Source organism: Arachis ipaensis, chromosome B7 (genome assembly GCF_059453495.1).
Source record: "Arachis ipaensis isolate K30076 ecotype BB chromosome B7, ASM5945349v1, whole genome shotgun sequence".
In the NCBI taxonomy this organism is placed as follows: domain Eukaryota; kingdom Viridiplantae; phylum Streptophyta; class Magnoliopsida; order Fabales; family Fabaceae; genus Arachis; species Arachis ipaensis.
Window position 1 is genome coordinate 110,142,745 of NC_142442.1, and position 16,368 is coordinate 110,159,112.

The window sequence follows — 16,368 nt, forward strand, 5'->3', positions numbered from 1 at the left end:
CAAGGGTTTGAGTCTTGAGGGATGTGTCTGTGGTGTTCCTGTACCAAGGATCTGCTTGGATTACTAAGCTCTCAAGGATGCTTTATCACCTGGTAACTTGGGTTAACTAACCCGGGATTATCAGCTGAAAGTCCACTATCAAGAGCAATCTTTGCTACAGAACATTTAGTAACCCAAAGAGGTGCTGGACACCAAGACCTCAAGGAAAGAAAATAAACAAACCATGTGCCTGTGGTGTGTATGTATGGGGGAGAGACTTGAGGAAGTAAGTCCTTAGGGGTGCTTCAATACCTAGCACCTTGAACCAACTAGTTCGGGAGTGTTGGCTGAAAGCTTATTCTAAAGAGTTGTCCCCTTACAGAGCACTTAGCCTAAGAACATAAATAAGCCCTGAAATGACAACAAAAGGATCAATGAATAAAAGTCTCATGGGATGCAATCAAGTGAGTATTCTAGAACATGATAAAGGTCTGAAAGCCAGTGAAAGAATGAACCTAAGTTGCTATGCATGAAACCACCATAAAACCAGGAACATGACTTCCACAAGAATGACTCATTTCTCTTGGCATTCCATTCATTATTCTCTTGTTCCAGTACTTGCTTAGGGACAAGCAAGCTTTAAGTTTGGTGTTGTGATGCCAGGGCATTTTGGCCAGTTTCACTGACCTTTTCTTTACTGTTTTTAAGGTAGTTTCATGCATTTTCTTAGAAAATAAGCTAGTTTTGAGTAGATATTCACTTACATCTTGATTCAAGCATACATTGTGCACTTTACATGATTTCATGAGAATTTTGCATGAATTATATGACAAATTGGATGATGCATGACTCATGACTTGGACTAGAACTTTGATGCACTTTGTTGCTTGATTTCAGGACAAAGGAAGCAAAGAAGAAACACGTTAGCAGTCACGTTAGTCCCACTAACGTGACCTCTAACGTGGAATGGGTGCTAACTTGCAAAGCTAATGAGAAAGGTAATCGCCAATAACGCCCTCGAAGCTATCATAAGCCCACGTTAAGAGTCACGTTAACTAAGTTAACGTGAACTCTAACGTGGAAGAAAACAACAAGGCCAACGTTAGTGACACTCTCCTTTGTCACTAATGTTGGACCAAGCTCATAATTGGCCATGTTAGTTGCCACGTTAACTTAGTTAACGTGGACTCTAACGTTAAGAAGCAAAAGAGAAGCCAACGTTAGTGACATTCACCTTTGTCACTAACGTTGGCCAAGCCTCCATAAGCCACGTTAACTCCCACGTTAACTTAGTTAACGTGGAAGCTAACGTGGAGAGAGCAATTGATAGCCAACGTTAGTGACACTTACCTTTGTCACTAACGTTGGGGTGAACCACCAAGAGCCACCATGAGCAACGTTAACTCCCACGTTAACTTAGTTAACGTGGAAGCTAACGTGGATAAAGAGATGATGAGCCAACGTTAGTGACACTCACCTTTGTCACTAACGTTGGGGATGGCTAGCATTACTACGTTAGAAGCCATGTTAACCTAGTTAACGTGGACTCTAACGTGGGAAAGGGGCACATTGGAACGTTAGTGACAAAGGTAAGTGTCACTAACGTTCTCGAAGAATTGGCAATGCTACGTTAGAAGCCACGTTAACCTAGTTAACGTGGACTCTAACGTGGGAAAGGGGCACATTGGAACTTTAGTGACAAAGATAAGTGTCACTAACGTTCTCGAAGAATTGGCAATGCTACGTTAGAAACCACGTTATTGGGAAAGGTAAGTCCCAATAACGTGTGCGAAGGACCAAGAGGCAACGTTAGTGGTCACGTTAGTGCCACTAACGTTGAAGTCAACGTGATCATATTTGGGTTAGGAACGTTGGTGAAAAAGGTGATTGTCACTAACGTTCTCGAACCCACACTTTTACTTAACGTTGACACCACTAACGTCCTGAGTCAAAGTCCCTGCCTACTTCACCTTTTCTCTTTGCAAGCAAAGCTAAGCCCAATGAAAAGGATAACTACTTCAAACTTAAGATTTAGAGACCCATACCCAAGACTTGAGCCAACTAGAAGATGAGAACAGTAGTATATATAGGAGTAGCTTTGAATTAGTTAGGGAGTTAGAAACTTTAGGGAGCCTTTGGCATAGAACTACTCTTTGTATTTTACTTTCTCTGCACTTCTAGTTTTACTTTCATCATGTATTCTCCATCTTGGTTTTCATTTTCCAGAGCAATGAACAACTAAACCCCTTTCATTGGGTTAGGGAGCTCTGTTGTAATTTGATGGATCAATATTAGTTTTCATTCTCCTTTTTCTATCTTTTCTCTTGATTTTACTAGAAAGCTTTCAATCTTCATCCAATTGGGTAGTTATCTTGGAAAAGAAGCTATTCATACTTGGATCTCTTCTGAACCTTGAAAGAGGAATGAAGAGATCATGCTAGAAATGCTTTCTCATGATGGACCAAATTGGGTTTGGATGGATATGTGACTATAATCCTACCAAAACTTGATTTGAGAAATGCATGTGGTATAATCAGTGACCATACTTCATCTCTTCTCATTAGCAATTGACCAAGGAATTGGCTATTGATCAAGATTTGAGAGATTGAATTACCAAGAAATTGGAATTCGATCACTCAAGATTGCCAAGGAGATCAATGACTACATTGATTGAGGAAGAGATGAAAATGAACTTGATCCGGAGAATGCAACATCTCCTGAGCCCAATGAACTCCCCATTTCTGATCTTACCCATTCTCTTTAATTTCTGTCATTTACTTTTATGAGCAATTACCCCATTCCCGTTTAAGATTCTGCAATTTACTTTCAGCCATTTACATTCAGCTCTTTATTTCTAGCATTTACTGTTTCTGCTATTTACTTTCCCACCATTTAATTTTCTGCAAATCTCAAATCAAATTTTGGTTCGCTCAACTAGAACATTCCTCTAATTAAAGTTGCTTGATCAATCAATCTCTGTGGGATTTGACCTCACTCTATTGTGAGTTTTTACTTGACGACAAATTCGGTACACTTGCCGAAGAAAATTTGTTGAGAGACAAGTTTTGTGCGTATCAAGTTTATGGCGCCATTGCCGGGGATTGATTTTGAATCAACAATGATTAAATTGGAGGATAACTAGATTGAGCATTTTTCTTTTGTTTGATTTAAATTTCTGTTGAGTTAATTCGCTTTCAGTTTTAGTTAATTTCTTCCCTTCCCCCTACTTTTTCATTTATTTTTTTAGTTATTTACAATTCAGTTCACTAACCCACTAACTGTTTGATATATTGCATCACTCACACTAACAGTAATTCTAACAGAATATTTTCTGCATCTATTTTTCTTGCTTGTACCTTGTTGGTTGTATGATAGGGAGGAGAAGCGAGGCTTCAACTTCCTTTGATTCTGAACCTGAGAGGACCTTCCTTAGATTAAGGAGGGAAGCAAGAGGAAAAAGAGTAGTAGGTGATGAGGAAGAGGAAGAATACTTTGAACTAGACATGGAGGAGAATATGGAGAACATTCATGAAGAAGAGGCTCACAACCATGGCAGAGAAGGTCTAGCAAATCATGCTGGGCAAGAGAGAAGAGTTCTAGGCTCCTACATCAACCCAAACCCAGGAAACTGTGGGAGTAGCATTCAAAAGCCAACCATACATGCCAACAACTTTGAACTAAAACCACAGCTCATCACCCTTGTTCAGAACAACTGTTCATTCGGAGGAGGCGTCCAAGAAGACCCCAATCAACATCTAACCACCTTCCTGAGGATATGTGATACTGTGAAGTCTAATGGTGTTCATCCTGACACCTATAGACTACTTTTGTTCTCTTTCTCACTCAAGGATAAGGCATCTAAATGGCTGGAATCCTTCCCTAAGGAGAGTTTGACAACCTGGGAAGATGTGGTGAACAAATTTTTAGCCAGATTCTATCCTCCTCAAAGAATCAACAGGCTGAGAGCTGAGGTTCAAACTTTCAGGCAACAGGATGGTGAGACTCTATATGAAGCATGGGAGAGGTTTAAGGACCTAACAAGGAGGTGTCCACCAGATATGTTCAATGAATGGGTGCAGCTACACATTTTCTATGAAGGCCTTTCTTACGAATCAAAGAAAGCAGTAGACCACTCATCCAGGGGATCTCTGAACAAGAAGAAGACCATTGAGGAGGTCATAGATGTCATTGAAACTGTAGCAGAGAATGACTACTTCTATGCCTCCGAAAGAGGGAACACTAGAGGAGTGATGGAGCTAAACAATGTAGATGCTCTGCTGGCCCAAAACAAGCTCATTACCAAGCAATTAGCTGACCTCACCAAGAAGATGGGGAGAAACCAAGTAGCAACAATCACCACCTCATCAACAACCCAAGAGGGAGTGAATACAGAGGCAGAGAGTGAGCAGGAGCAAGCCAACTACATGGGAATTCACCTAGACAAAATCATGACCCATACTCCAAGACCTACAACCCTGGTTGGAGGAATCACCCAAATTTTGGGTGGGGGAATCAACAAGATCAAAGCCAAGATCAGAGACGTCACAACCCCAACAACAATGCAGCTCACCAAAAATTCACACAGAGAACATATCAACACCACCATAACAACACCTCTCCACATCCATATCAAAACTAAAATAATACTTCTCATCCTTCTACCTCTAATCCCAATCCACCATCATCTGATGACAGACTCTCAAGGATTGAAAACTTACTTGAAGGCATATGCCAAGAGATCCAAGACAGTAAAGCATTCCGAGAGGAAGTGCAGTCCAATATGCAGAATCAAGATGCTGCCATCAAGAAACTTGAGACACAAATTGGCTACCTATTCAAGCAGATTTCCAGCCACAACCTTTGCAGTGATACTGACTCACACAAAAGGGAGGAGTGTCAAGCTATCACCCTTAGGAGTGGGAAGAAACTGAAGGAATTCTCCCAGAAACCACAAGAAGAGGGCTCAAATGAAAAGGGATAAAAGCAAGATGGAGCTCAAGCTTCCACTTCGAGTTTGCAAAAAGAAGAAGGGATACCGAAGCTGGACGTCCCAAGAGTTCTATACCCTCAACAATTGAAGAAAAAGGGGGATGACAACCAGTTTTTGAGATTTTTGGAAATCTTCAAGAAACTACAAATCAACATACCCTTTGCTGAAGCAATAGAACAAATGCCACTCTACGCCAAGTTTTTAAAGGAGCTAATGACTAAGAAGAGAAGTTGGAAGAACAACGAGACTGTGATACTAACCGAAGAATGTAGTGCTATCATTCAGCACAAACTGCCCCAGAAATTGAAGGATCCCGGGAGTTTTCAGATCCCTTGTATTATAGGGGAAATCACGGTAGAGAAGGCTCTTTGTGACTTAGGAGCCAGCATCAATTTAATGTCAGTAGCTATGATGAGGAAGATGAAGATCGAGGAAGCTAAACCAACAAAAATGGCCTTACAACTGGCAGACCGATCGTTCAAATTCCCTCATGGCGTAGTAGAGGATTTACTGGTGAAAGTGGGAGACTTCATATTCCCGGCAGATTTTGTAGTGCTGGACATGCAGGAGGAAGCCAAGACCTCCATCTTCCTGGGAAGGCCGTTCTTGGCCACTGCTGGAGCTGTCATTGATGTCCAAAAAGGTGATCTCACCCTGAGAGTGCACAATGAAAAGATGACATTCAATGTGTTCAAGGCCATAAGTTACCCACCAGAACAATTGGGGGAATGTATGAGGTTGGACTCACTTGAAGAGGAAGTGCAGGAGAGTTTTGAAGAAGAAGAGCCTAAAAGGTTAATAGAGGAGGAGTCTACATCGAGTGAAGAGGTTGCAACAACAGAGATTCGCATACAAGGTGCACTAGAGGAAGAGAATGAAAAGATAAAGGCACCCAAACTTGAGCTCAAAGCACTGCCACCCACTCTCAAATATGCATACTTAGGAAAGAATGAAAGCTACCCGGTCATCATAAACTCATCCCTCAGTCAAGATCAAGAGGATGAATTACTGCAAGTATTACGGAAGCATAAGGATGCCATTGGATGGACCCTTGCGGACTTGAAGGGAATCAGTTTAGCCATATGCATGCATAAGATACTGTTGGAAGATGATGCCAAACCATCCATTCAATCTCAAAGAAGGCTGAACCCAATCATGAAGGAAGTGGTACAGAAAAAGGTTATGAAGCTATGGCAGGGAGGAGTAATCTACCCGATCTCAGACAGCCCCTGGGTCAGCCCCGTGCATGTCGTGCCCAAAAAGGGAGGAATCACTGTAGTTCCCAATGAGAAGAACGAACTAATTCCTACAAAGACCGTCACAGGATGGCAGATGTCCATAGACTATCGGAAACTCAATGAGGCTACACGAAAGGACCATTTCCCCCTCCTATTTATGGATCAGATGTTGGAAAGACTCGCAGGACACGCATATTACTGTTTTCTTGATGGTTATTCAGGATATAACCAAATAGTGGTTGATCCCAGAGACCAAGAGAAAACTTCATTTACTTGTCCATATGGAGTGTTTGCCTACAGGCGCATGCCATTTGGGCTATATAATGCACCTGCGACTTTCCAATGCTGCATGCTTTCTATCTTCTCAGATATGATAGAGAAATTCATTGAAGTTTGTATGGATGATTTCTCGGTATTCGGAGATTCCTTTACTAGCTGCCTGAGTCACCTTGCCTTAGTATTGAAAAGGTGCCAAGAGACTAATCTAGTCTTGAACTGGGAGAAATGTCACTTTATGGTGACAGGAGGAATAGTCATTGGCCATAAGGTTTCTAACCAAGGCATTGAAGTGGACAGGGCTAAAGTGGAACTTATTAAAAAACTTCCTCCACCCAGTGATGTCAAGGCAATTAGAAGTTTTTTAGGGCATGCTGGCTTTTACAGAAGGTTTATTAAAGATTTTTCAAAAATAGCTAAGCCCTTGAGCAATCTCCTTATATTAGATACACCATTTATCTTCGATGAAACATGTATGTTAGCATTCGAGCATTTGAAAGAAAGATTGTCATCTGCCCCTATCATTTCCCCACCTGATTGGAACTTACCCTTTGAATTGATGTGTGATGCATCTGATTTTGCAGTTGGGGCAGTGTTAGGGCAGAGGAAAGATAACTTAGTCCATGTGATATACTATGCTAGCAAAGTCCTCAATGATGCTCAAAGAAATTATACCACTACTGAAAAGGAGTTGCTAGCCATAGTTTTTGCATTTGACAAGTTCAGGTCATACCTCATTGGTGCTAAAGTGATTGTTTTCACAGATCACACAGCACTTAAATATTTATTTGCCAAACAAGAATCAAAACCAAGATTAATAAGATGGATCTTATTGTTGCAGAAATTCAATATTGAAATCAGAGACAAGAAAGGAGTGGAGAACAAGGTAGCAGATCACCTATCCAGAATCCCTCAGGATGAAGGTGTAACACATGATACAAGTGTAAATGAGCTCTTCCCTGATGAGCAGTTGATGGCAGTTCACAAAGCACCATGGTTTGCAGACATTGCCAATTTCAAGGCAACTGGGGCTATACCTCCAGGGATCAATAAACATCAAAAAAAGAAGTTCATAAATGATGCAAAGTACTTTGTCTGGGATGAGCCATATCTCTTCAAGAAGTGTTCAGATGGAATCCTTAGAAGATGTGTTTCGGAAGAAGAATGACGAGAGGTCCTATGGAATTGCCACGGCTCTTCCTATGGAGGACATTTCGGAGGGGACAGAATTGCAGCCAAAGTGTTACAAAGCGAATTTTTTTGGCCCACCCTTTTCAAAGATGCCAAAGAACTAGCAAAGAACTGCAATGAGTGTCAAAGAGTTGGAAACTTGCCCAAGAGAAATGAGATGCCACAAAATTTCATCTTAGAACTAGAACTGTTTGATGTGTGGGGAATCGATTTCATGGGACCATTCCCAACTTCATATTCAAACAAGTACATCTTGGTGGCAGTGGATTACGTTTCCAAGTGGGTGGAGGCTATTGCAACTCCAACGAATGATAACAAGGTGGTCATGAACTTCCTTAGGAAGAATATCTTTAGCCGATTTGGAGTTCCACGAGCACTCATCAGTGATGGAGGGAGCCATTTTTGTAACAGACCACTAGAAGCTCTTCTACGATACGGGGTAAAACACAAGGTGGCCACTCCTTACCATCCCCAAACAAGCAGGCAAACTGAGATATCCAACAGAGAGCTAAAAAGGATTCTGGAAAAGACTGTGGGTGCATCAAGAAAGGATTGGTCGAAGAAGCTGGATGATGCTCTTTGGGCATACAGGACAGCATTCAAAACTCCACTTGGAATGTCCCCATATCAAATGGTGTATGGGAAAGCTTGTCATTTACCACTGGAGCTGGAACACAAAGCTCTCTGGGCTCTCAAGATACTAAATTTTGACAGCATTGCTGCTGGTGCAAAGAGGATCCTGCAGCTGCAAGAGATGGAGGAATTTAGATCTCAAGCCTATGAAAATGCCAAGATTTATAAAGAAAAGGCGAAGAGAAGACATGACCTGCATCTGGCACCAAGAAGTTTCAAAAAAGGGCAGCAAGTACTCCTTTACAACTTCAAATTGAGACTGTTCCCTGGAAAACTCAAGTCAAGGTGGTCAGGACCCTTCCTTGTCACAAAGGTCTCGCCATATGGGCACATAGAAATCATGGATAAAAGTTCGGAGAGGACTTTCACTGTGAACAGACAAAGGCTCAAACACTACCTGGGCAACATGGGGGAAAACCCCAAAGTGAAGTATCATCTCAAGTAATGGAGGAATCGTCGAGCTAGCGACGCTAAAAGAGCGCTTTGTTGGGAGGCAACCCAACCTGAGGTAGTTTCTTTTTCATCATCATTTCAATAAAAATCACAAGTTGTTTCCCCTGTATTGCTAGGAGCTAAGTTTGGTGTTCCACACCAAAAGAAATCCAAGAGTGAAAGTGTAGCTTTAAGTTTGGTGTTCCACCAAAGATATGAGTTATAATCACACTACACTCCAATGACAGATTGCTAGCTCCAAACAATCAGGGGAACCACTTAGCAGTAGTTTAATATGAAGTTAATGGTTGTTTTGTTAATAACAACATATGAGGCTCTCTGCAAGTAAGCAATCTGTTGTACTAGGCAAAAGAACTAAGTTTGGTGTTCACACACCAAATTAAGTTCAGAAATTCGCAAGCATACATGCAAGTTAACTATGTCTCAAGTGCTTTGGAAACAAGCAACTTCCAATAACTTTGCAAGAACCTTCTGAAGAAATGGTGCACCATCATCCAAGGAAGTGAAGGAGCAAAAATTATGGAGGAGAACAACAAGGAGATAGCAAGAAAACATCACCCGAAGGTTGTGTTGTTACTTAATTCCATATACTTAAAATGCTAAAACTTGGAAGTCCAAAAGAACTTGATTTTATAATTACTCATTAATTTAGACAATTAGAGTTTAATGTCGCTTATTTGCTCTTGTCAAATGTGTGCTGTCTAGATGTCACTGAATCCTTACTATGCTTACTTGTACGCTTGTCCTTTTTAAATCAAATAAAAAGAGAATGTTTTATCAAAGACCAGAGTGGAGTTCATACTATGGAGTAAGTTCCTGAGTTTGTGGCGTGGTCATAAGTTAGCTAAGTTGGTTCAACCACAAGGTGGGAAGACAACTATCTATCATGAATCATATGCTTGAACACACCCCATGAGACTAGCTAAATAACAAGATCCTAATAAGAAAAAGGGAGAGAACAATCAAAGAAGAATAAAAGAAAAATAGCAAGAAAAGAGGCTAGGCACCAAGGGTTTGAGTCTTGAGGGATGTGTCTGTGGTGTTCCTGTACCAAGGATCTGCTTGGATTACTAAGCTCTCAAGGATGCTTTATCACCTGGTAACTTGGGTTAACTAACCCGAGATTATCAGCTGAAAGTCCACTATCAAGAGCAATCTTTGCTACAGAACATTTAGTAACCCAAAGAGGTGCTAGACACCAAGACCTCAAGGAAAGAAAATAAACAAACCATGTGCCTGTGGTGTGTATGTATGGGGGAGAGACTTGAGGAAGTAAGTCCTTAGGGGTGCTTCAATACCTAGCACCTTGAACCAACTAGTTCGGGAGTGTTGGCTGAAAGCTTATTCTAAAGAGTTGTCCCCTTACAAAGCACTTAGCCTAAGAACACAAATAAGCCCTGAAATGACAACAAAAGGATCAATGAATAAAAGTCTCATGGGATGCAATCAAGTGAGTATTCTAGAACATGATAAAGGTCTGAAAGCCAGTGAAGGAATGAACCTAAGTTGCTATGCATGAAACCACCATAAAACCAGGAACATGACTTCCACAAGAATGACTCATTTCTCTTGGCATTCCATTCATTATTCTCTTGTTCCAGTACTTGCTTAGGGACAAGCAAGCTTTAAGTTTGGTGTTGTGATGCTAGGGCATTTTGGCCAGTTTCACTGACCTTTTCTTTACTGTTTTTAAGGTAGTTTCATGCATTTTCTTAGAAAATAAGCTAGTTTTGAGTAGATATTCACTTACATCTTGATTCAAGCATACATTGTGCACTTTACATGATTTCATGAGAATTTTGCATGAATTATATGACAAATTGGATGATGCATGACTCATGACTTGGACTAGAACTTTGATGCACTTTGTTGCTTGATTTCAGGACAAAGGAAGCAAAGAAGAAACACGTTAGCAGTCACGTTAGTCCCACTAACGTGACCTCTAACGTGGAATGGGTGCTAACTTGCAAAGCTAATGAGAAAGGTAATCGCCAATAACGCCCTCGAAGCTATCATAAGCCCACGTTAAGAGTCACGTTAACTAAGTTAACGTGAACTCTAACGTGGAAGAAAACAACAAGGCCAACGTTAGTGACACTGTCCTTTGTCACTAATGTTGGTCCAAGCTCATAATTGGCCATGTTAGTTGCCACGTTAACTTAGTTAACGTGGACTCTAACGTTAAGAAGCAAAAGAGAAGCCAACGTTAGTGACATTCACCTTTGTCACTAACGTTGGCCAAGCCTCCATAAGCCACGTTAACTCCCACGTTAACTTAGTTAACGTGGAAGCTAACGTGGAGAGAGCAATTGATAGCCAACGTTAGTGACACTTACCTTTGTCACTAACGTTGGGGTGAACCACCAAGAGCCACCATGAGCAACGTTAACTCCCACGTTAACTTAGTTAACGTGGAAGCTAACGTGGATAAAGAGATGATGAGCCAACGTTAGTGACACTCACCTTTGTCACTAACGTTGGGGATGGCTAGCATTACTACGTTAGAAGCCATGTTAACCTAGTTAACGTGGACTCTAACGTGGGAAAGGGGCACATTGGAACGTTAGTGACAAAGGTAAGTGTCACTAACGTTCTCGAAGAATTGGCAATGCTACGTTAGAAGCCACGTTAACCTAGTTAACGTGGACTCTAACGTGGGAAAGGGGCACATTGGAACTTTAGTGACAAAGATAAGTGTCACTAACGTTCTCGAAGAATTGGCAATGCTACGTTAGAAACCACGTTATTGGGAAAGGTAAGTCCCAATAACGTGTGCGAAGGACCAAGAGGCAACGTTAGTGGTCACATTAGTGCCACTAACGTTGAAGTCAACGTGATCATATTTGGGTTAGGAACGTTAGTGAAAAAGGTGATTGTCACTAACGTTCTCGAACCCACACTTTTACTTAACGTTGACACCACTAACGTCCTGAGTCAAAGTCCCTGCCTACTTCACCTTTTCTCTCTGCAAGCAAAGCTAAGCCCAATGAAAAGGATAACTACTTCAAACTTAAGATTCAGAGGCCCATACCCAAGACTTGAGCCAACTAGAAGATGAGAAGAGTAGTATATATAGGAGTAGCTTTGAATTAGTTAGGGAGTTAGAAACTTTAGGGAGCCTTTGGCATAGAACTACTCTCTGTATTTTACTTTCTCTGCACTTCTAGTTTTACTTTCATCATGTATTCTCCATCTTGGTTTTCATTTTCCAGAGCAATGAATAACTAAACCCCTTTCATTGGGTTAGGGAGCTCTGTTGTAATTTGATGGATCAATATTAGTTTTCATTCTCCTTCTTCTATCTTTTCTCTTGATTTTACTAGAAAGCTTTCAATCTTCATCCAATTGGGTAGTTATCTTGGAAAAGAAGCTATTCATACTTGGATCTCTTCTGAACCTTGAAAGAGGAATGAAGAGATCATGCTAGAAATGCTTTCTCATGATGGACCAAATTGGGTTTGGATGGATATGTGACTATAATCCTACCAAAACTTGATTTGAGAAATGCATGTGGTATAATCAGTGACCATACTTCATCTCTTCTCATTAGCAATTGACCAAGGAATTGGCTATTGATCAAGATTTGAGAGATTGAATTACCACGAAATTGGAATTCGATCACTTAAGATTGCCAAGGAGATCAATGAGTGCATTGATTGAGGAAGAGATGAAAATGAACTTAATCCAGAGAATGCAACATCTCCTGAGCCCAATGAACTCCCCATTTCTGATCCTACCCATTCTCTTTAATTTCTGCCATTTACTTTTATGAGCAATTACCCCATTCCCGTTTAAGATTCTGCAATTTACTTTCAGCCATTTACATTCAGCTCTTTATTTCTAGCATTTTCTGTTTCTGCTATTTACTTTCCCGACATTTAATTTTCTGCAAATCTCAAATCAAATTCTGGTTCGCTCAACTAGAACATTCCTCTAATTAAAGTTGCTTGATCAATCAATCTCTGTGGGATTCGACCTCACTCTATTGTGAGTTTTTACTTGACGACAAATTCGATACACTTGCCAAAGAAAATTTGTTGAGAGACAAGTTTTGTGCGTATCAGAAGCCGGATCAGTTTTGATTGTACCGCAACCGAAGACACCATTATAATAAGTAGAACCTAGGATCAAGTTGAAGGGAGTATTAGAAGAGAAAACTGTCCAACTAAGTGTTTTCTTGTGAAGGGTGATGTGCGGAAAACGATCCGACACAAAACTCACCGGCAAGTGCACCGGGTCGCATCAAGTAATAATAACTCACGTGAGTGAGGTCGATCCCACAGGGATTGAAGGATTGAGCAATTTTAGTTTAGTGGTTGATTTAGTCAAGCGAATCAAGTGTTGGTTGAGTGATTTGTGATTAACAGAAATTAAATTGCATGAAAAGTAAAGGGAGAGGGGTAAATTGCAGAAAATTAAAGAGAACGGAAAATAAAAGTGCTGAATCTTAAAGAACAAGAAATTAAATGGCAGAAACTTAGAATGCAAGAAATGTAAATTGCAAAATCTTAAAGTACAAGAAATGTAAATGACTTGAATTGTAAAGGGAATGGGGAGTTGGATTTGCAGAAATTAAACAAGGAAATGTAAAATTGCAACAAGCAGAGGAATAGAAGAACACTTGGATTTAATCAGATCTAGAAACAGAATTGTAAATGAGCAAAACAGGGAATGGGAAATGGGGAATTCGGACCTCAGGACCTAAGAGACTAGAAAACCAAGTCTAGATCTCAATGCCTTCCTAGATCCAACAAAAACAATTGCAAAGGAAATTGTAAATTGCAAAGAAAGTAGATGAAAAGCAATGAACCGAAACTGAAATTCAATTAAGCAGAAAATTAAACAAAATCCCAAGGTGAGATTGAAACAGAATTTCTTCAATTCACCCAAAACTCCGAATCTCAAAATGCTCAAAAACCATAAGCTCTCTGCTTATGAAAATGTTTAAAGAAAACTCTCCCAGGAAATGCTCCCTGAAAACTTCAAATCCTAAGCTATTTATACACTTTCTTCAATTCTCTTCTCTTTTGGAGCTAACGTTTGACCTCACGTTTGAGGCAAACGTTGGCTCAAACGTTGCTTTCCAGGAGCTTCAATCTTCAGCCAACGTTTGACCTCAACGTTTGAGGCAAACATTGGCGCAAACGTTGGCTTTTCCCCAGGGTGTTCTTCAACTGCTACTCACGTTTGAGTTGACGTTTGAGGCAAACGTTAGCTCAAACGTGAATTTCATTTTCTCAAACCCATTCTTGCAACCTTCTTCCATAATGTTGGCACACCTTTTGTTTCCTTTCTTAACCTACAAGTAATCAAAACAACCAATCAAAGTATCACAAAATTCACAAGGTTTATAAATCAATTCATTATCAACTAAAGTTGGCTTGAACCTCATGATTTTGTATCAATTAAAAGGTGGTTGCTTGAATTAAGGAAACCATGCAATTCCAATTCAAATGGCTAATTTATAATACAAGAAAGTGCATAAAACTAAATGAAAACAAGAGAAAAAGACTAGTGAAACTAGGCTAAGATGACTTGTCATCACAACACCAAACTTAAAGCTTGCTTGTCCCCAAGAAAGAAAAGAATTATTAAGAAGAACGAATGAAAACAAAAGAGAATGCTCATGTTAGCAGAATGTTATTGGTAGTTCATGGTTTTATGCAGATGTGTAACTTATCCACTTTTTATTGACAATTAGGCCTAGAAAGTTTCCTTTAAGCATCAAACAATACACTGCTATGACCTCTCATTATTCCTTTGTCCTTGGTTACTATTTTTCTATAAGCTTTAGTTCAGTGTCATGTGTAACAAGCTCTTTTCTTTACTTATGCTTGACACATTATTCACTATAGACACTTGGCTCACATTCCTTCTTAGAACATTGATGCCCAGTACCTCTTTGGGTTACTAAATGCCTTGTAGTTAGGTTGCTCTTGATAGTGAACTTTCAGTTGATGATCCCGGGTTAGTTAACCCAAGTCACCAAGTGTTGATGCACTCCAAAGAACTTAATAATCTAAGCAGATCCCAATACAAAGACACCACAGGCATATATTCTAAGGTTCAAGCTATTGGTGTCTAGCTTTGTTTCTTTTTATTTTTCTTCTGTTCTGTTGCCATTTTTGGCTTTTTCTTTTCTCTTTTTGTTTTTCTTTTCACACCAGGACTTTTATTTGATTGAGATTCATAGACAGTGAGCTGTTTTCTTCTTAAAGAGAGAACAATCTATTCCTTTTATTCACTGATAATGAGTTGCCACACAATCACACATATATGCCACCACTTACTATTATTTGACTTCTAGCTAACAATGAACCATCTTACTTCATGTTTCAAACATTTCTTTTATTGAATTGAAAAGATGCAGGGGACAAGACATGCATTAGTTAAGTGAAAGTAACCACACAAGCACACACTTAGACTAGTTTACTTATTTTAAGCAAAATAACCATGATGCAAAAACTACTTCAAACAGAAAAGATGCATGGATCAGGTCCACCTTTCATTTATCGTGCTTTTTCTTTCTTCTTTCATATGTTTGGTTGTTGGTATTCCCTGTCTCCATGTTTGTTGTCTGTTGTCCACGCCAAAATCCAGCTCTATTCATCGTTTCTTCTACTCTATCTTCAAGCCTCATAGCATTACTTACTTCAATCTCACTTTTCCCTTTGAAGTACTCATCGAAAGTTGGAAATGCTGGATCCATGTTGTGTAGATGCTCTCCGATGTAGTTCAATTTAATTTGACTATTTATGTTGTAGTCGGCTTGAACTTCATATCTTGCCTCTTAGAGGGTTGTGAACTCTTTGAAAGCCCTCATATTTTCAGCTTGCATCTGTGCCAACTTTCCAAATGATTCGTGAGCTTGAAAAGCATGCTCCTCTTGCATCACGAAGAATTTTGACTCAAACTCATTTTGTTTGTTCATCATCCTCAGCTGCCATTCCTCCTGCTCTTGTTGGTTTTTCATGTACTGTGAATGGTATTCCTCTTGCCTTTCTTGAATTCTCATATACAGTTGTGATAATCTTCCAATTGCCTCCTGCATCTGAGTCATATCCATAGTGTTGTGTGGTGGAATGTGTTGCTGTTCCTCCTCCTCTTATGATCCTTCTTCCTCCATTGGTTCATTCCTTTGCCTTCTTCTTGGTATTCTTCGGCTTTGCTGTGCTTCAGTAACAACCGTCATTCTTTCAACGGTTATAGGCATTCCCGGGTGCAACCATGTTGGGTTTGCCTCCTCCATCGGCACTTTGGCTCTCATGCATAAACGCATAATGGTGCTCGGGTAGTGCGGCCACCCTTCGGCCAAATTTTTCTCTGCTAACCTTTGGATGTCATTTGCAATGATTTCGTGGACTTTCACTTCACCTCCCATGATTATGCAGTATAACATGATAGCTCTCTTCTTATTGACCTCCGAGTTGTTTACCGTGCCTAGGATTGATCTCTTCATTAGCTCATACCAACACTTCGCTTCAGGGGTGAGATCTCCCCTTCTCAAGTACTTGTACTTGTTTTTAGTGGTTCCTACCCATTCTGTGTTGACTACGCTAATCTCACTGGCAATCTCATCATAGTCCTGTTCTTCATTTAGCCTTTGAT

The 16,368-nt window shown here is 40.2% G+C and overlaps 1 non-coding gene across 1 annotated transcript; it reads right to left on the reverse strand.

Annotated features, from left to right (window-relative positions):
* Positions 1-3,935: 3,935 nt before the first annotated feature.
* LOC148553717 (small nucleolar RNA R71) lies at positions 3,936-4,042 on the reverse strand. The gene has a single exon (XR_015893471.1). It is a non-coding gene; the product is annotated as a small nucleolar RNA R71 (small nucleolar RNA).
* Between the last annotated feature and the right edge of the window lie 12,326 nt (positions 4,043-16,368).